Source organism: Moschus berezovskii, chromosome 11 (genome assembly GCF_049115385.1).
Source record: "Moschus berezovskii isolate FMDL1 chromosome 11, NW_MosBer_1.0, whole genome shotgun sequence".
Lineage (NCBI taxonomy): Eukaryota > Metazoa > Chordata > Mammalia > Artiodactyla > Moschidae > Moschus > Moschus berezovskii.
Genome location: NC_142470.1, coordinates 38,946,213 through 38,967,899, shown reverse-complemented (window position 1 = coordinate 38,967,899; position 21,687 = coordinate 38,946,213). Strand labels below are relative to the sequence as shown.

The following is a 21,687-nucleotide window of genomic DNA, read 5'->3' as shown; positions in this document are numbered from 1 at the left end:
AAGAATAAAATAGAAATAAAATAGAAAACAAAGAAACAATAGAAAAATCAACAAACTAAAAGCTGATTTAGTAGAAGAGGAAAGCTAATAGAACAAATATAAACAAACAAAAGGAAGTAATTATAATAAAATGCAATATGTGTTATAAAAATGTTATAAAGAAGAGACTTCCCTGGTGGCTTAAGACTCTGCCCTCCCAGTGCAGGGAGCCCAAGTTCAATCCCTGGCTAGGGAACTAGATTCCACATGCTGCAAATTTTAAAATAAATGAACAAATAAATAGAAAAAAAATCACTTAAAAAAAATGCTATGAAGAAACTCCTAAATGCGGAGGGAAGTTCATAAAGATGTGCTTTTTGTGAAGTTTAACTGTGAACTTGTGAGAGAAGTTTTCTAGGGCATAGAGTGTGTGTCTGTCTGTGTGTGATCACTAGGCAAAGGGACTCTTGTTTTAACACCATGGTAACAAAGATCATGGCATCTGGTCCCATCACTTCATGGGAAATAGATGGAAAAACAGTGGAAACAGTGTCAGACTTCATTTTTTGGGGGCTCCAAAATCACTGCGGATGCTGATTGCAGCCATGAAATTAAAGGACGCTTACTCCTTGGAAAGAAAGTTATGACCAACCTTGATAGTATATTAAAAAGCAGAGACATTACTTTGCCAACAAAGGTCCGTCTAGTCAAGGCTATGGTTTTTCCCGTGGTCATGTATGGATGTGAGAGTTGGACTGTGAAGAAAGCTGATCGCCGAAGAACTGATGCTTTTGAACTGTGGTGCTGGAGAAGACTCTTGAGAGTCCAACCAGTACATTCTAAAGGTGATCAATCCTGGGTGTTCTTTGGAAGGACTGATGCTAAAGCTGAAACTCCAATACTTTGGCCACCTCATGCGACAAGTTGACTCACTGGAAAAGACTCTGATGCTGGGAAGGATTGGGGGTGGGAGGAGAAGGGGACGACAGAGAATGAGATGGCTGGATGGCACCACCAACTCGATGGACATGAGTTTGAGTGAACTCTGGGAGTTGGTGATGGACAGGGAGGCCTGGCGTGCTGTGATTCATGGGGTCGCAAAGAGTCGGACATGACTAAGAGACTGAACTGAACTGAACTGAACCCTTTCCTAGGCCAACATCTCAAAACAGGGTGCTTAAGGAATGTGTGCGAAATGAATAAGCATCTTCACAGTCGTTCTTCAGTGGATCTTTTGTCTGTCCAGAAATTTTCAAATGTAAAATTTCCTAAACACTTTACCTATAACTTTTGGATTTGTTCAATTCTATGCCACAATCTTTCACAGCAAAGCAGTGTGACGCTATTTTCCAAAGACACTCCATTAGAGATTCCCAACATTTTTTTTCCATTTCACCTAGAAACACCTAGGCCTGAATAGAAAGCTAAAATTGATAGTACCTGTTTGAAAGAAAACTGAAATTCACACATAACAGTAGCTGCCAACTACCTTAAGGATACATATGAGGGTGGGATGCCCCCATCTTCTGCCCCAGCTTTTGGGCACTGGTGTTTGCTGTGGGCATCTGAGGTACCTGGAGAAGATTTTCTTGCTGTATCTAGGCTGCAGGGATGGTTGTGCAGGTTGTCCATTGCACAAGAGGTCCCGGCAGAGGTGGTGAGGAGGGCTGAATTAAAGCTGGTATTCCACTTACTGAGCTGTGCACCCAGGGGCATTGTCCTCCCAGGTGAAAGAAGACTTTTTTTTTTTTAATTTGGCGCAAATGCATCAGTGAGTAGGGGCTCATTGCAGCCCTGTGTCCTTGGCTGACATCGATGTGCTACTCCAGCTTGGGGAAGAGTCATGCCTGAGAGGTTCCCTGAATGTCCTTTTAAAAGAGCTCCCTCAATTCTCTTCAACTTCAAAGAATCATTTCAGAGGATCTTTTCAAGCCCTTTGGTGGATGACTAACACACCACTGGCAATCCACAGATGGAGAATTACTACCTTCTGAGTTCTGGAAAAAGGTGGAGAATCCCAGGGACGGGGGAGCCTGGTGGGCTGCCATCTATGGGGTCACACAGAGTCGGACACGACTGAAGTGACTTAGCAGCAGCAGCAGCAAGCTCGATTTCCCACATGCAGTTTGTGGCCCTGCAGCTGCTTCTCCTGCCACCAGATGGCAACCTCCCCCAGGTACTAGAAAGAGAATTTACTGGAGAAGGAATTGGCAACCCACTCCAGTGTTCTTGCCTGGAGAATCCCAGGGACGGGGGAGCCTGGTGGGCTGCCGTCTATGGAGTCGCACAGAGTCGGACATGACTGAAGCGATTTACCAGCAGTAGCATGTGGCCTGGAGGTTAACATGCATTATAAGAAGCGAAATAGAACTTTTAATTACTCACAAACTTATGATTTTGTGTTTTCCTGGTAAAATCAACTATTTATTGTTAAGAAAGAAATGGCATTTAAGAATTATTTTATTTACCCAGCTGTTTTAGTAACAGTTTTCTTCCAGATACGTAAATATGTGAAATATAAAATTCTTTAAAATGTATTTAGTCATTGCTTCATTATTCGGTTCTCCTAAAGTTTTTTTGTTATTCAGTGGTTGGGCTACAGCCAAGAAAACTATCAAAAGTGTTCAGTGAGACCACTGATTGGTTTTGAAATTAACTTTTCCAGAAGAATCAGTCAAAACATTCATCAGCCCAGGAGTTTAAATTCGTTTGTCAATCTGCCCTGGCTGTGACAGTATTAGTCTGTTAGGGAAATGCAGTGATTTCTACTAAGAGATGATTTCTTTATTTTAAACGTTTTATGGAAGCATAACACACATATGGGAATGTGCAGAGCTCAATGAATTTGTAAACATACCGTGTAATCAACTCTCAGATCAAGTGACAGTTACCAGATCCCCAGAAGCCCTTCTAGTCTCTTTATTACCCTGATTTATAAGAACATCGATGAATTTTATCTGCTTTTGGACTTTCCACCTAAACATAATCAGATTAGGTACTGATGTGGGCCTGGCTTCTATCACTCAGGACTTTATTTTTAATTTTTTAAATGCATATTCTTGTACAGTCTTCTCAATTATGGTTTATCACAGGATAGTGCATATGGTTCCCTGTGCTATATAGTGGGACCTCACTGTTTATCCATTCTATGGATAATAGTTTGCAGTTGCTAACCCCAAACCCCCAATCCGTTCCTTCCCCCACTCCACCTGCCCCCTTGGAAACCACAAGTCCATCCTCTGTGTCTCTTATCACTCAGTGTTTTCTTCGAGAAAGACATTCATGCTGTTTTGCTGTAATTTGTTCTTGCTCTTGTAGAACTGTACAAAAAAGATCTTCACGACCAAGATAGTCACGATAATGTGATCACTGACCTAGAGCCAGACATCTTGGAATGTGAAGTCAAGTGGGCCTTAGAAAGCATCACTACGAACAAAGCTAGTGGTGGTGATGGAATTCCAGTTGAGCTATTTCAAGTCTTGAAAGATGATGCTGTGAAAGTGCTGCACTCAATATGCCAGCAGATTTGGAAAACTCAGCAGTGGCCACAGGACTGGAAGAGGTCAGTCTTCATTCCAATCCCAAAGAAAGGCAATGCCAAAGAATGCTCAAACTACCGCACAATTGCACTCATCTCACACGCTAGTAAAGTCATGCTCAAAATTCTCCAAGCCAGGCTTCAGCAGTATGTAAACCGTGAACTCCCAGATGTTCAAGCAGGTTTTAGAAAAGGCAGAGGCACCAGAGATCAAATTGCCAACATCCGCTGGATCATGGAGAAAGCAAGAGAGTTTCAGAAAAACATCTATTTCTGCTTCATTGACTATGCCAAAGCCTTTGACTGTGTGGATCACAATAAACTGTGGAACATTCTGAAAGAGATGGGAATCCCAGACCACCTGACCTGCCTCTTGAGAAACCTGTATGCAGGTCAGGAAGCAACAGTTAGAACCGGTCATGGAACAACAGACTGGTTCCAAATAGGAAAAGGAGTGCGTCAAGGTTGTATATTGTCACCTTGCTTATTTAACTTATATGCAGAGTACATCATGAGGAACGTTGGGCTGGAAGAAGCACAAGCTGGAATCAAGATTGCTGGGAGAAATATCAATAACCTCAGATATGCAGATGACACTACCCTTATGGCAGAAAGTGAAGAGGAACTCAAAAGCCTCTTGATGAAAGTGAAAGAGGAGAGTGAAAAGGTTGGCTTGAAGCTCAACATTCAGAAAACAAAGATCATGGCATCTGGTCCCATCACTTCATGGGAAATAGATGGAAAAACAGTGGAAACAGTGTCAGACTTTGTTTTTTTGGGCTCCAAAATCACTGCAGATGCTGATTGCAGCCATGAAATTAAAAGACGCTTGCTCCTTGGAAGGAAAGTTATGACCAACCTTGATAGTATATTAAAAAGCAGAGACATTACTTTGCCGACCAAGGTCCGTCTAGTCAAGGCAATGGTTTTTCCCGTGGTCATGTATGGATGTGAGAGTTGGACTGTGAAGAAAGCTGATCGCCGAAGAATCGATGCTTTTGAACTGTGGTGTTGGAGAAGACTCTTGAGAGTCCCTTATACTGCAAGGAGATCCAACCAGTCCATTCTAAAGGAGATCAATCCTGGATGTTCATTGGAGGGACTGATGCTAAAGCTGAAACTCCAATACTTTGGCCACCTCATGAGACGAGTTGACTCACTGGAAAAGACTCTGATGCTGGGAAAGGTTGGGGGCGGGAGGAGAAGGGGACGACGGAGAATGAGATGGCTGGATGGCATCACCGACTCTGTGGACATGAGTTTGAGTGTACTCCGGGAGTTGGTGATGGACAGGGAGGCCTGGCGTGCTGTGATTCATGGGGTCGCGGAGAGTCGGACACGACTGAGCGACTGAACTGAACTGAACTGAACTGAACTTGTTGTTGGGTCACCATACCACAATTCATTCATCCATTCCACTACTTATGGACATATACACTGTTTCCAGTTACTGACTATTATAAACCATGCTGCTATATAATTTTTGAAAATACCTCTTGATGCATATTACCTACACATTGCTGGATCATGGGATCTACATTCGTTCAGCCTAAATGGATGCTGCCAAACTGTTTTCCAGTGTGGGTGTACTAACTACCATCAGCAGTGTAGAAAAGGAGTAGTGACTCTGATTTGACAATATTTGATAGGTTTCTTCTTTTCATTTTGTTTATTTTATAATTTTATTTTTATTGATTTACTTATTTATTTTTGGCTGTGCTGGGTTTTTGCTGCTGTGTGGGTCTTTCTCTAGTTGCGGCGAGTGGGGCTTCTCACTGCAGTGACTTCTCTTGTTGTGGAGCACGGGCTCTAGGGTACATGGCTTTCAGTAACTGCAACTCATGGACTCCTGATTGTTTTTTTCTTTCATGTTTGGACCTACAATTTACATGCAATTGATTATCTTTTGTTAACTATCAAGATTCATTATTTTGTCATGATCTAAATTGACCCGTCACCATTTATGGAAAAGTCCTTTCCTCACCGCACTGCTATCTTGGTTATAAATCAGGTGACTGTGTGGGCGATGATCTATTTCTGCCCTCTCTTTTCTGTTCCATTTATCTATTTGTCTTTGTGTGAGTACCACGCTGACGTAAGGATCATATTATTGGAGTTCTCCCAAAATGTCTATGACCCCAGAGTGAGCTCCAGCTGCCGCCTGCCTCTCTCTGAGGCTCTCCAGGATCAGTAGGTAGTCTGACCCAGGCTCGTTTCAAATTACTATGCCTGCCCTGGGTCCCAGATCACGTGAACTTTTGTGTGCCTCCTTTAAGATTGGAGTCTATTTCCTGCAGCCCTCTGGCTTGCCTGAAAGTGAGTCCCACTGGCTTTTAAAACCAGATGCTCTGGGGACTCATCTTCCTGGTGCAGGACCCCTGAGCCCAATGTGGAGATCAGACCATGAGCTCCCTGGGGAGAACTTCTGCAGTTGTAATTATCTTTTCATTTGTGAGTTGGTTACCTGGGGGTACAGGGCTTGACTGTACCATGTCTTCACCCTTCTTAGCCATCTTGTGGTTCCTTCTTTGTATCTTTAGTTGTAGAAGATCTTTTCTGATAGATTCCAGCCTTTCTCATCAATAGTACTCTTCCTCCTCTGCCATCTTGGTCACTCCCAGTCTTGTATTTTGTACTATGCCATTTTATACAAGGAATTTCAGCATCCATGGATTTGGGTATCTTGTAGGGTTCCTGGTACCAATTCCTCATGGATGATACCAAGAGACAACTGTATAGAAAAGATAGATTATCACGGTAACTCACCCTACATTATTTGCAACTGCTGTGTTTTTGTGATAGCTAGCTTACCTGCAGTCACTTCAGGTCTGTTCACATTCACTGGGGTATTTGCAAAAACAAATGAGACCATGTTGATTCCTATGATCAGAGCTAATTTTCATAATGATGATTTGATTTTATGAGGCGTATATATAACCTGCAGGACAGCAGCAGGAAAAATACAAACTGAAAGGGCAGATGTTTTTCTTTGTTTATAAAAAGGTCAACAATCTTGAAGGAAAATTACTTTCCTCATCAGCTGCCAGACTTCTGAGTGGGGTGAAAGGTGGAAGTGGGCACTTCCCTGGAGCCAGAGATCTGCAAATGCATTGTTATTTGATTGTCAAACTTTGCTAAAGTTTATATTGATATAATGCAAATGATTATCCTCTCTGTGGTCAAATCAACTTTCTCTTTTTGTTGAGCTGCAGCATCTCATGGTAACAAAATAGGTTTTGGAGAAGAAAAGACATTCCTCTTTTGGGGCATGGGGAAGGGAAAATGGCAAATACTGCAGGTTTTTCTTTGATCCATTTTCAGTAGGATTAGACTGTCTCCTGATGGGGAATAAGGTTCACAGAGGATTCATTACCATTGTTTACGATGTCTATTTCGTAAACATAAATTTCTGAGATCCTAGTATCTAAAAGTGAGGTAAATTGGGCAATACCTCTTTCTAAACACCAAAGGCATTCACTGAGTAAAGATTATTACAGTACCAAAGAGCAGCCTAATTCAAAGATTGTACTAATCTAGGCAGGTTGCTCATCTGCTGCCATGTTGTGCCTTAAATTTCTTAGGCACCCAGGCCAGAAGTGAAGCAAGTTGTAGTTGTAGAGCTGCCTCCTCCATGGAGGCAGTGATTTGCTGGCTCAGGTTTGATGAGGTATGGGGAAAGGGAAAGGGAAGGAAATTGAGGTCACTCAGTCGTGTCCGACTCTTGTGGTCCCATGGACTGTAGCCTACCAGGCTCCTCTATCCATGGGACTCTCCAGGCAAGAATACTGAAATGGGCTGCCATTTCCTTCTCCAGGGGATCTTCCCAAGCCAGGGATCGAACCTGGGTCTCCTGCATTGCAGACAGACTCTTTACCATCTGAGCCACCAGGGGGAAAAGGGTAGAAGGTAGAACTGTCACTGCCATTGGACAGAGGCTGTCCCCAAGCAGACCTGTCTTCCTGTCTATCTCCTTATCATTGTTCTTTCCCTCACTCTCAATTTAGCAGATTGGAAACACAGATTTTCTTTTATTTTTTTTTTAGCTTTATTTTTTTTTAGATTTAGGTATAATTGACATATGACATTATATTATTTTCAGGTATACCGCATAATAATTTAATATTTGTATACATTGTGACATGCTCACCACAATAAGTCTAGTTAACATCTATCACCACACAGTTACAGAAATTTTCTTTTTTCTTTTGTGGAAAAAAATACTTTTAAAATCTATTCTCTTAGCAACTTTCCAATATGTTATACAATATTATTAACTACAATCACCATTCTGTACATTACATTCCCATGACTCATTTATTTTATAGCTGGAAGTCTGTAGCTTTTGACACACTTTGCTACTTTGGCACACCCCTCCCTACACATCCTCCTCTGGCAACCACCAATCTGTTCTCTGTATCTGTGAGACTGGTTTTTGTTGCTCTTGTTTGTTTTTTAGATTCCATATATACGTATACGTGAGATTGTATGGTATTTATCTTTCTGTGTCTGAATTATTTCACTTCACATAATGCCTTCAAGGCCAACCCATGTTGTTGCAAGATTTCATTCTTTTTATGGCTTAGTAATATTCCATTGCATATATACACATCTTCTTTATCTGCTCATCCACCAGTGAACACCTAAGTTGTTTCCATATCTTGGCAATTGTAAATAATACTACAATAAAGGTGGAGGTGCATGTATCTTTTCAAATTGGGAAATGCTACTTTTCTTTATGAGACTCCCTCTTGAAAACCTTGTATAGATGTTATTTTAGCAAACCTAATAGGAAGGATTGGGGGTGGGAGGAGACGGGGATGACAGAGAATGAGACGGCTGGATGGCACCACCAACTCAATGGACATGAGTTTGAGTGAACTCCGGGACAAGTTGGTGACGGACAGGGAGGCCTGGCGTGCTGTGATTCATGGGGTCGCAAAGAGTCGGACACGACTGAGCAACTGAACTGAACTGAATACACTGCTATGACTTGTGATTGGGACATACTACTAAATAACCTCAGAATCAGTGGATTCTATGGCCCCAGATGAGTTTGTGCCTAAAGAAGCACTAGTTGCCTGGTAGAAATATGGAAGAGAGAGGAAATGAAAAATTGCTGTTCTTTTCGTAACAAACTTTATAGAACTACTTGTGTCTCTTCTATGTGCCTTTGCAACTTTGATAAAAATCAAAGTTATATTTTTTTCAAAATTGGTAGATGGGCTGAGTAGAATGGACACAACTGAAAATGGAATCAATGGACTTCAGAGTAATCCTAAGAGTTCTCTCAAACTCAGAGCTAAAGCACCAAAATGAAAACAAAACCAACCCATGAAAGAAAGGTTAAGTGACCTGGAGGATAAAGTCAAAAGTTCTCACAGCATCAGATAGGAATTCCAGAATGAAAGAAAGGAGGAAAAGGAAGAGATATGTAATATAGATGAACTTTTCTGAGTTTGGAAAAGATTTCAGTCTTCATAGTGAATAGATCTAAGAGTGCCAACCAGGACAAGCAAAGCACATCTTGCTCTAAACATGCTCTTCAAGGGAAAGAAAAGTTTTAAATTTTTCTTGGGAGAAAAACCAGATTACCTACTAAGAAATAAGAATCATTTGGATATCAGATTTTTATTTGATATCAGTGGATTCTAGGAGACAATGGAGAAGGATGGTATCAAATGGTATCAATATTTTGAAGGATGGTATCAAAGTTAGTTTCCTTCAGTTCAGTTCAGTTCAGTCACTCAGTCGTGTCCGACTCTCCGCGACCCCATGAATCACAGCACGCCAGGCCTCCCTGTCCATCACCAACTCCCGGAGTACACTCAAACTCATGTCCACAGAGTCGATGATGCCATCCAGCCATCTCATTCTCTGTCGTCCCCTTCTCCTCCCGCCCCCAACCTTTCCCAGTATCAGAGTCTTTTCCAGTGAGTCAACTCGTCGCATGAGGTGGCCAAAGTATTGCAGTTTCAGCTTTAGCATCAGTTAGTTTCCTTAAGAGCCCCCAAACATGATATTTATACAATTAGTTGATAGCAAACGCTATTGTCTTATAAAAGGAATTAGTTCAAAGTTTTGTTATTGAATTTTAAGTTTATTAATTCTGATCAGAAAACAGTTAACATTAATATAGAACTACAATGAGCCAAGAACTCTATATGTGTGTGTATATATATATATATATATATAAAATTTAATTATTATAACAGAGCACCTATAAGATAGGTACTGTTATTATCCCTATTCTACAAATAAGAAAACTAAGGTACAGAAAAGATAATTGATTTTCTTAAGGTCATCAGCTAAGAAGTGGTACAGCTGGTTCACTCAAGTCCAAAGAGTAAGGACAGAGATGCTATTCTTTAAATTAATTAATTAATTTTTATTTTTGGCTGCTTTGGGTCTTCATTGCACGTGGACTTTCTCTAGCTGGAGCAAGTGGGGGCTACTCTCTAGTTTCAGTGGTGCATAGATTTCTCATTGAGGTGGTTTCTCTTGTTGCAGAGCATGGGCTGTAGGGCCCCTGGGTTTCAGTAGTTGCGGCACGCCAGCTGAGTAATTGTGGCGTGTGGGCTTAGCTGTCCTGAAGCATGTAGAATCTTCTCAGACCAGAAACTGAACTTAAGTCCCTGCATTGGTAGGCAGATTCTTAACCACTGAACCACGAGGCAAGTCCAGAGATGCTATTTTCATTTTGAAATTTTATGAGGTTTTCTTTGCAGTTTTTGTGACTATTCAGTAGATGATTGTAAAAAACTCTTTTCTCTCTAGAATATGGAATAGTCCAATCTAGTTCATAACTATTTATTCTACCTCATAAATAATATTACTCCGATCCCGTCTGTGTTTTTTGTTCTGTTCAGTCTATCAGTTATAGAAGAAACAGTTTCAAGCCTACTTCTGCTTCATATTGTAAAACTTGATAAATCAGTTTCTTCTTGTCTCTTAGATGCTTGTTTCTATGTCCCAGAATTTTTTCATGGTTTTATATCCTTTTTTATGCTTATTCATCCTTGAATGTTAAAAGATTAATACACGTTTTGCATTTGTCCCCAAAGAGGATGAGCTAATTCTTCTTGGCTTCCTGCCGGTCTATTTGGATGCCCTTAGAATCTTCTAATATCTTAGGCTGGAGGATCGATTACCTTCCAGCAGGAAGACTGTGAAGAGAGCCATCTGGCAAGGAATGTCACTCCTGCAAGGTTTCTTCTTAATGTTTTGCAAAGCCACTGTCCTGAAGGGCTGAAGGTTATCTTGCCTTTGTCCTCACCTCCTTCTGGGCCAGCAGCCAGACTGGCTATCAGAGAGGAGCTTGCCACTCAGGGTAAAAATTTCCCCTCTATATGCTGTGGGCCATTTCAGTGAGTATTGGGGAGGGATATTCAGAAGTCTGGGCTAGACCCCCCCCCCCACTTCTATCTAGAAGTGTTCTGGTAGTCTATTGTGACATGAAATAACACCCCAATGTTGATGATATGAGGCAATGATAATCATATACTACTGTCATCTCTCAGGAATCTGGAGATGGGCTGGGATCCGCTAGGGGATTCTCACTCAGGGTCTCTCACCTGGCTGCTGTGAGGCAAGGATGATGTAGGGGTCATCTGTTTTCCTCATTAGCATGTTTGCCATTGAGTCTGGCAATGTTCAAACTGCTGGGGCTGAAACAGCTGGGGTTCCTCTGACTTTCTCTGTCTACGTGGTGTCTGCTGCGTGGTCTCCACAGCACGGTGACTTCAGGGCACCTGTACTTCAGGGGTCCACAGGCATATGCTCTGAGTTAGAGCACTAGATGGAAGCTGTATCAATTTTTAAGAGCCAGCTTCAAAAGCATTACTTTCTTGTGCAATTACAGAAGCTCACCTAAGAAGTCCACGCAGGTCCAAAGAATAGGAACAAAGATGCCATCTCTTGACTAGGTAGGGAGGGTGGGGTTGGAAGAGCACAAGAGACTGAATATATTATTGCAACTGACTTTGAAAAATGCAATCTGCCACAGAAAGTTTAATACAATTTTGTGAATGACTGTATGCCATCCATAGTAATACTGACACTCCATGCAAGCTAAAACATTATACCTAAGGGCTTCCCTGGTAACTCAGATGGGTAAAGATTCTGCCTGCAATGGTAAGTGCCTATATAAATGTTAGTTAATACTCTACAGTTTAAGAAAATTAGACTCAAAAACGATTGTGTTAACTAACTGCCCTTCCCTGCCATTCAATTTTCAATTGTCCATTCTGCTAGTGATTTTTAAAAAAATTTTCTTGGTTTATTTCCTTGTTTTGTTGAAACATGTTATCTGAAAGCTTATTAAGAAAAGTTTCTTGGGAAATAAAAATTTTTTAAATATCTTACATGTCTGAAAATATCTTTATTTACCCCCACATTTGACTGATAGCTTGGCTGGGCAAAGAATCTACACTGGAAGAAATTTTCTCCCAGAACTGCTAATACATTATTCCATTGTCTTCCAGTTTCATGTGTTGCTAGGGAGAAATCTGATGCCATTCTGGTTCTTGATCCTTTGTATACAACCTCATTTTACCCTTTGGAAAGATCTACTCTATATACCAAGTCTTGTGAAATTTTGTCACGGTGTGCCTAGGTGTGGGTGTGGTTTTGTACATTTTGTTGGAGTCAGTGAGCACTTTCAATGTGGAAAATCATGCCCTTTAGTTCTAAATATATATGATTAAATTATTAATAGTTAATTGATTTCTTCCCCTCTGTTTCCCAGGAATCCTGGGCTGGCTTTTGAATTTTCTTATCCTTTCTTACATCCTTCTCTTCTTTTTGGCTTTTGTCTTTACATTTTAGGATATTTCTTCAACTTTGTGCTGTGAAAGTAAAAGTGTTTAGTCCCTCAGTCATGTCTGACTGTAACCCCATGGATTGTAGACTGCCAGGCTCCTCTGTCCATGGAATTCTCCAGGCAAGAATAATGAAGTGGATAGCCATTTTCTTCTCCAAGAGACCTTCCCACCCCAGGGATTGAACCTGGATCTCCTGTATTGCAGGCATATTCTTAATCATCTGAGCCATCAGGAAAGCCCCATCTTTCTACTATTTTACCAAGTTTTAAATTTTTGCTATATTTTTAACTTCTATTTGGTTTTCTGAGTATTCATTTTTCAGAGAATCTGTTCTATTTCTATTCTGTTTTTATTTCTCAAAGGAGATCAATGAAAGCTTTTTCAAAATTTTCATCTCTAACCCTAACCCTAACCCTGTGTAATCCCACCCACTGCAACATGCCAGGCTTCCCTGTCCATCACCAACTCCCGGATCTTGCTCAAACTCATGTCCATCCAATTGGTGATGCCATCCAACCATCTCATCCTCTGTCATCCCCTTCTCCTGCCTTCAATTTTCCCCAACATCATGGTCTTTTCCAATGAGTTAGTTCTTCGCATCAAGTGGCCAAAGTATTGGAGCTTCAGCTTCAGCATCAGTCCTTCCAATGAATATTCAGAACTGATTTCCTTTAGGATTGACTGGTTTGATCTCCTTGCAGTCAAATATCCTAAGGGACTAAGTATCCTGTATTTTATCTAGCAACCCTAAGACTGAGGTGTAAAATGCTACCTGGAAAAAAAAAAGAACGAAATTTTGCCATTTTTAACTTGGATGGACTTAGAGGGTACTGTGTTAAAGTATAAGTCAGACAGAGAAAGACAAGTACGGTATGATTTCACTTATATTTGGAATCTAAAAAAGCAAAACAAATGAACAAACATAGCAAAATGGAAACAGAATTATAGAGAACAAACTAGCTGTCACCAGAGGGAATGGGGCTGGGGAAAGGAAAGAAATTGATAAGGGAGATTAAAGGAACAGACTTCCAGTTGCAAAATAAATGAGTCATGGGTATGAAAGTGTGGGGAATATAGTCAATATCTAAGTAATATCTTCGTATTGCAACATATCATAGCTAGGTTTATCATGGTGATCATTTTGATATTTACAGAAAAATCACTACATTGTGTAATAGGAACTAACATAGTGTTGGAGGTCAGTTATATTTCAAAAACAAATAAACATATAAACTCACAAGAAAAACAATCAAATCTGTGGGTACCAGAGGTCAGAGGTGGGTTGGTAGAAATAAGTGGATGAAGGCAGTCAAAAGGTTCTGCAGACTTCCAGTTATAAGATAGATAAGTACTAGGGATGTAGTCTACAATAAGATAAATATAATTAACACTGATGTGTGTTACACATGAAAGTCATTGAGAGTAAATCCTAAGAATGCTCATCACACAAAGTGTTTTTTTCTATTTCTTTAATTTTGTATCTGTATGAGATGATGGATCTTCACTAACTTATTGTGGTAATCATTTCATGATGGATGTGAGTCAAACCATTATGCTGTGCACCTTAAACTTATACAGTGCTGTATTACAATTATACCTTAAAAAAGCTAGAAGAAAAATAAAATTTTAAAAATTTAAATTAAAATAAAAAGCTCCCTGGAAACTCTGTATCCCTGTATAAGGGGTGGGGCTCAACTATGGTGAATTTACTAAAGGGTAGCTCCAGTTTTCATTAAATAACTGATGACAGTCTCTTAGGTTTTTACTCTTCCCCAGAGAAGAATATTTCAAACTCTTCATCTTGGTTGCCAGTGTTGTAGGAGTCAAGTGAAAGAAGAATACTGAGCAGCTCAATATTCATTATGTTAGGTTTCATGTATTGATAGATCTTCAATTTCAGTACCATTCCCCTATCCTTGTGTGGTAGATTAAAGTTGGGTACAATTTTTTTGCTAGTCCCCCCATTCAGGGATGAAACCTAATCCCCCTTCTTTGAATCTGGGCTGGCCTTAGTGACTTCCATGAGCTATAGAATGCAATAGACATAACATTCAAGAGCTGCCCAGCCTAGGTAATAAGAAGCCCAGTAACTTTTGCTTGGATTTCTGGGAGTATCCTTTTTGGGTACCTTGCCCTGAACCTCTGTAGGAAATCTGACCATCCTGATACTGCCATTGGAGAGGGCATGTGTATGTGTTCTGATGGACAGTGCCAGCTGAGATCAGCCTTCCAGTTCATCTTGCCATGGTGCCAGACATGTGAGGGAATCCTTCAGACTGGCCCATCTGCCAGCTGAATACTACCAAGTAAACTTTCTAAAAAGTCTTGTCTGGTGTATATTTTAAGCACACACACACATACACATATACATACATGCATACACACACACATACACAATACACATGCACACACACACATTTATATAAAAGTTCCTGGTACATAACATAATGATTTGATATATAAATACATTTCCAAATGATCGCCATGATAAGCCTAGCTGTCCTCTGTCACCATAAAAATATATTACATATTATTGATTGTATTCCCCACAATGTGACTCATTTCATACCTGTGACTCACTTATTTTGTAACTGAATGTTTGTACCTCTTAACCTCCCTCATCCATGTCTCTCCTTCCCCCACCCCTTCCCCACTGCAGCCAGCTTTTTGTTCGCTGTATCCATGGCTCTGCTTCTGTTTGGTTATCTTTGTTCATTTGTCTTTTAGATTTCACATGTGAATGAAATCTTATATAAATGTGTGTGTGTGTGCGCGCTCCATCATGTTCAACTCTTTGTGACTCCATGGACTATAGCCTGCCAGGCTCCTCTGTCCATGAGATTTCCCAGGCAAGAATACTGGAGTGGGTTGCTGTTTTCTTCTCCATGGGATCTTCCTGACACCCAGGGATTGAACCCGCATCTCTTGTGTCTCCTGCATTGGCAGGTGTATTCTTTTCCACTGCACCAACTGGAAAGCCCATGTGTATGTGTGTATACATATATATATAATTTATTCATTTATCTCTTGATGGGTACTTGGATTGCTTTCATATCTTGGCTATTATAAACAGTGCTGCAGGGAGCATAGAGGTGAATATATCTTCTCTAATTTTGTTTCCTTCGGATAATTAGACAGAGGTGGAATTGCTGGATCATACGGTGGTTCTATTTTTAATTTTTTGAGGAATCTCCATGCTGTTTTCTATAGTGGCTGCACCAATTTACATTCCCACCCACAGTGCATAAGTTCCCTTTTCTCCACATTCTCACTGTTACTTGTTGTCTTTATGATAATAACTATTCTGACTCATGTGAGGCCAAGTGACTTCTGTTGATGTCACACAAAACAGAGGAACTGCCAAGGCCTGTCCAAATTCAGACCTACAAAATCACAAGATGTAAGAAAATGGCCACTGATTTTAGTCATCAAAATCTGTGTAGTTTATTGGTCAGCCTTAGATAACCAGAACATCTTGACTGTACCTTGTATGCCCCATTCCAGAGATCCTCTGCTTTATCCCCTCCAGAGAATGTTTCCAATTTTCCACCCAAGTGGGAGAGAGCAGTGGCAACTGTGTAGTATTGGGAAGTATGTGGAGGAGATTATTGCTTCCAGCACGTACTTTTGAAAAATCCTCCTGTTTTTTGTCTTAATTACATACCTGCTTTTAGAAGGACCTGGTGCAGCAATACCTGGGTTATCCTGGGTAAATCTATAAAATCATGTTGCTTCTTGGCTTTCCAAACTACTCCTGGCTTAGGAGTCAGTTTTCTCGGGTCTGCTAAGTCAATTATTACCTGTAGTATCTGCTTTCCAGTTTCCAAAATTTAATTATTTTCCCTCTTTCGTTCTTGTGAGTTTTCTTAAATCTACTATTTAAAAAAAAATTATTTAAGTATATTTGATTTACAATGTTGTATTAATTTCTGTTGAACAGCAAAGTGATTCAGTAATACACATGCATATTCTTTTTCATATTGTTTCCATTATGGTTTATTACAGACAGGATATTGAATAGAGTCCCTTGTGCTATACAGTAGGACCTTTTTGTTTATCCGTCTTATTTATATGTAATAGTTCATATCTCCTAATTCCAAACTCTCAATCCTTCCCTCTCCCACCCTCTTTCCACTTGACATTCACAAGTTCGTTATCTAACTTGAGTCTGTTTTCTTGTTTTGTAGCTATGTTCATTTTATCATATTTTAGATTTCACATATAAATGATATTATATGATATCTGTCTTTCTCTTTCTGACGTCACTTAGTATGATAATCTCTAGGTCCATTCATGTTGGTACAAATAGCACTAGTTTATTCTTTTAAAAAAATCTACTATTGCTTTTGTTAGATATCAAGAGGGAGCAATGCATGTGCTCATTCTATAATTAATCAGTTAATTCATTTGATTATACTGGGTCTTAGTTGCGACACTCCAGATCTTCATTGTGCCATGTGGGTTTTACTTGCAGTGGGAAGTTAGGGGATGTGGGAAGGGGTAGGAGGAGTGGGGTTGGGGTGCGCATGTGGGATCTAGAGTATCTAGCTCCTGCATTGGGAGTGTGGAGTCTTAGCCACTGGACCACCAGTGAAGTCCCCTGCTATCCTTAATTTAAAGGCTTCTTTGAGTCTTTAACTTCAATGATTATACTAATTTTTAAATATTCATAAAATTTTTTAAATAAAATAAAATACTTGTAGCTCAGGTGGCCTAGAAGCAAAACCTGAGATATAGATTCTTGTGTAAGTGCTTTAGTGAGGGGATATTCTCAGGAAAACCTGTGAGTCAAACAGGATTGCACAGAGGAAGAAACAACACAGGAGTGGTTTCTGCAGAAATTTAGCCTGAGGCTAAGCCCATGGGAGCTCTGGAATAGGAAGGCTCTCATAGATCAGTTCTTGGCCTTTTGTATCCTGTAAAGTTAGCACTGAGTGTGGCTTCCCAACCTGACATGAGGGCAGTTATGGGGGAGAAAAAGACTGCTGTGAGTTGGGTACACCTGCCTAGTAAAGGTGACCTTAGCAGGGTGCATCTGCTCAATTTTTGTTTTTTACTTTTTAAGGAATAAGTAGTCTTTCTAATCCCTCTGAGAAAATGAATTAACCTTTTTTCATTCTTTTTCCACTATTTGTCTTGTTAATTTACTTTCTCCCACGTTAGTTCATAAACTGAAATTCAGAAACTTCAGAGTATCAAGCAGAAAAAAGGGGGCAGAATCCAAATCAGTCTGGTTCTAAATCCCATGCCTTTAACCATATTCAGTTCAGTTCAGTTCAGTCGCTCAGTCAGTCACCCTTTTTAGCTGCATCTTAAGGAAATAATTTATCATTACCTCTACAGCTATAAGGGTGCTAACAGTCAGTTGATCTGTTGGATATAAAACATACTCTCCAAAGCTTCCTCCTCCTGCTGCTGCGGCTGCTGCTAAGTCGCTTCAGTCGTGTCCGACTCTGTGCGACCCCATAGACGGCAGCCCACCAGGCTCCCCCGTCCCTGGGATTCTCTAGGCAAGAACATTGGAGCGGGTTGCCATTTCCTTCTCCAATGCATGAAAGTGAAAACTGAAAGTGAAGTCGCTCAGTCGTGTCCGACTCTTCGCGACCCCATGGACTGCAGCCTACCAGGTTCCTCCGTCCATGGGATTTTCCAGGCAAGAATACTGGAGTGGGTTGTCATTGCCTTCTCCACCAAAGCTTCCAACCTTCTGTTAAATAAAGTCCCAGTTTACTTATCTACCCAATGGGTTCATTTTGCAAGCACTCACTGAGTACCTGCCATGAACCAGCATGGTACTGGGTGTGTGTGCAATGACCCCGTAGACCCAGCCAGCGTCTTCAAGAGGCTCGAGTCCTGTAGGAGAGGCAGATACTAACACACAAGACTGTATAACAAGGCTCAGCTTCAAGGCCGAACCCGGGAGCTACGGCCCAGCAGCGAACCCAGGTCATTTACGGGTAAAGACAGAAAGCTCTGGAACTGCTCCAAACTCCCATTCCCAAAAGTTTCCCCAAGAAAGGGAACTCGGTTTTTCTCAAGGGAGAAGTGGGACGACTGGGAGCTTCGCGGGAATGTAAATGGGCCGTTCCACTTTCCACTTCGCCGTGAGAAAGTGCAGTGTCCCGGGGAGGAAGCTTTGACTCTGAGCGGCAGTCCCGGCCGCGGCGGGCGCAGGGCGCGGGCCTCCGCGAGTGCAGGGGCGCCCGGGCACCCGCGACCTGAGAGTCCCACTGCTCCGAGTCGCGGGAACCCGGGCGGAGCCGGCGATCTGGGATCCCGGCGGGGGACGAGGCCGGGAGCGTCATCCCCCTCTCCCCGGACTCCAGGTGCGCTTCGCCCGCGGAGGACTTTCCGGTCTCGTGGGCAGAGGGACAACCAGGAACTTGGGCTCAGTCTCCACCCCGAAGGGCGGGTCCGTCCGGGATAAGACCCGCTGCCCGGCCCTGCCTGGGTGTGATCTCCGTGGCAGCAGAGAACGGGCGCCGTCCCATCTCGGCCTCTGGGGTAAGAGGGCCCCGGGCCGGGGGTCCTGGGCTCCAGAAGGGGTGCGGCAGCTCGGGAGGGCCTCGCGGGGGTGGCCGGTCAGGCGCCGCGCCCAGGCGGAGGTGCAGTCGCCGGCACAGGGTGGAGCCGGCCGGGACTCTCTCCGGGTGGGCGAGCGGGAGGCAGACACCGCCCCGATCCACCCGCCCCTTGCAGAAGGACCTCCAGAGCAGTGTGTGGAGCTTAGAATGTCAGAGGACACTGCAGTTATTTATTGAGTTCATGTGCCAAGCGCTGTGCTGGATTTAGGCATTACGAAGAAATGATGGAGTAATATTCCCTGAGAACTGACTAACACCCACGTTTTGCTTTTTTAATTCTTTCTTTACTCCTTTTAAGAAACACTCCTTTCTCCTGGTCTCTTTCTTTACTTGTGGACCTAATGCCTTCAGTACAATGCCTGGCACTTGGGAATCTGATATTACTGTGCGATCCGTGAACTGAGCCTGTGAATGGCCCAGTCTTACTCTGTGGTCGTGGCTTTGACCAGTTGGAGACTCTGGAACCAAAGAGGTTATTGCTTTTCAACAATCTGCCCAACTTTGAGTGCTTCCCAAATTACAGCTTCTGTAAGCTGCTGGGAGCGTGTGAGACCTGAGTAACCCACAGCTTTCAGGAAAAGTGAGTATCTGGGAAGAATGAATAGGATCCCCCACCCCACCCCACCCGACCCCCGTCTAAAATGATGCATCCCACTGCCCATCAATTCTAGGACCCTCCACCTCCTCCTTATATTGCACGTTAACTCTGTTGATAGGGAAGCTCTAGCTCTTTAGTTGCCATGGAATTCTCAGATGACAGAGGTGGAAGAGCAAGCAACAGAGAGGACGTGGGCAGGAATGAGGAAGTGGGTAACCATAGCCAGCCAGGACCGGGTGACTTTCCAGGGTCCTTTCTGGTCAAGGCCAGGCCCCCTCTCTCAGCTTAGATCAGATTTCTTTTGCTTTGGGGATACACACATGAGTGCAAACACAGACAGACATACACACAACTACTGAGTCCAAAGTGCTGTGAATGTACTTCCTAGATATGCTTGCATCTGGTTAGGGATATTTTTTGTCTGAAAGCTTTTTAGAGAGTAACATGTGTAGTCAAGTCCAAGCAGGCCAGCCCGCAGTGTCTGAAGGGGATGCTGAAAGGGTGATGACCGCCTGGTCATTTCAAACTGTAGTTTGTGGCCCATTTCTCTTCTTCTATCTGCCGCTCATCTGTTTTCCCAGTCCTTGCTCATCTGCTGGTAGACTAAGCCTGCTCTTCTCCAAGGGAGATGGAAGTGAGGGCAGGCACTCGAGTAACAGACGTTGTGCCAAGGAGTACCTGATGATTCAGAATACAGGAGAGGGGAGATTTTTCTTGGTTGTCCAATTTCATCCAGATATTTGAGGATAAATACGCTTTTTATACTAAAACAATTACAGGTATATTTTGTGGTAGGATTCAAAATTTAAATACTTTATATAAAGGAAGAAACTTCTAAAATTTTTATTTGGACTTTGGGCTGTGATTGGCCCAAACATAACCTTTGGGAGTTTGCTTCCACTGCAATGAGGGCTACTTATGGAGGCAGTTTGGTAGATGCTGCAGTGTCTTCCCTGGAAGGACTTTGAATAGCATGCTAGTTGTGGCATGTGGGATCCTCACAACATGCGTGACCTTTTGTTGTGGCGCTCGGGCTCAGTAGTTGCGACACACAGGTTTAGTTGCCCTGTGGCATGTGGGATCTTACTTCGCCGACCAGGCATCAAACTTGTGCCCGTGCATTGGAAGACGAATTCTTAACCAGTGGGACCATTAGGGAAGTCCCCCCATTTAATATTTTTTTTTGCAACCTGAGGCAGGATTATTAAACTTGTTTTACAGAAGAGATCCCAAGGCTCCCAGCTGGTGGTACAAGGATTGGACTCCTTGCAGAAAGATTTAAATCCAGCTGCTGGATACTGGCTTCCCAGGTGGCACAATGGTAAAGAATCCACCTGCTAATACGGGAGACACAGGAGACTTGGGTTCAATCCCTGGGTCTGGAAGATCCCCTGGAGGAGGCAATGGCAACCCACTCTAGTATTCTTGACTGAAAAATCCCATGGACAGAGGCGCCTGGTGGGCCACCGTCCATATGGTTGCAAAGAGTTGGACACAACTGAGCATGCATGTGTGGCGTGCACACACACACAATGGATACTAAAGGCTGTTCCCTTAGCCTCCCTGCCTTACTGTGGCTCTGTCGGTGCTTGGTTCAGAGTGATTTGGCATTTGGATTTGTGGCCTCCTGGTTTATAAACTAATCTTGACCAAATGTTTTTCTTTTCCTTTTCATCTTTCTTCTGGTCAAGCTGATATGTAAACTATGGTGGGAAGAACTGGAGCTGGCAGTAGTGTGGGAATACAGGTTAACAGTGTAGATTCAGGAGGGGCTTGGCTTGTGAATGAGGGAATCAGCTTACTCTTTGTGGCCCTGGGAAGAGCTGGGCAGGAGTGTTTTGGATGGCAGGTTCTGGTTGAATTTAAGAAAGTGACTTTTGAAACCCACAGGCTGGACGGGTTTGGAGTTGGCAGGAGCTCTGTCATCAGAGATATCTGGGCAGAAGCCCCACAGCCCCTTTCTGATGGAGCTGGGAAGGGGAGAAGGTTAAACTAAGATGACTTCTAAAGCCATTGTTTACAAACTTTGGGTGCATCCCCCTGGAAGCTTGCACAGCATACAGATTCTTGCCCCCAGAGTTCTGATGCAGTATGACAGGGTGGGACCCAGGAATCTGCCTGTTGTGTTGGTTTTGTTGGGAGTAACTTGTTCAGTTATGTTTGAACTGG

At 42.4% G+C, this 21,687-nt stretch overlaps 1 protein-coding gene and 1 pseudogene across 3 annotated transcripts in view; one reads left to right on the top strand and one right to left on the bottom strand.

Annotated features, from left to right (window-relative positions):
- Positions 1-11,143, bottom strand: part of LOC129540016 (small ribosomal subunit protein eS7 pseudogene) — an 84,255-nt pseudogene extending 73,112 nt beyond the window's left edge.
- Positions 11,144-18,716: 7,573 nt separating this feature from the next.
- Positions 18,717-21,687, top strand: part of ANXA4 (annexin A4) — a 76,245-nt gene continuing 73,274 nt past the window's right edge. The window contains exon 1 of one of the 3 annotated variants that reach the window (XM_055399535.2): positions 18,717-18,840. The gene's annotated coding sequence lies outside the window, so the exon portion shown is untranslated. The remainder of the gene's footprint in view (positions 18,841-21,687) is intronic. The other 2 variants (XM_055399537.2, XM_055399538.2) reach the window with 2 other exon arrangements.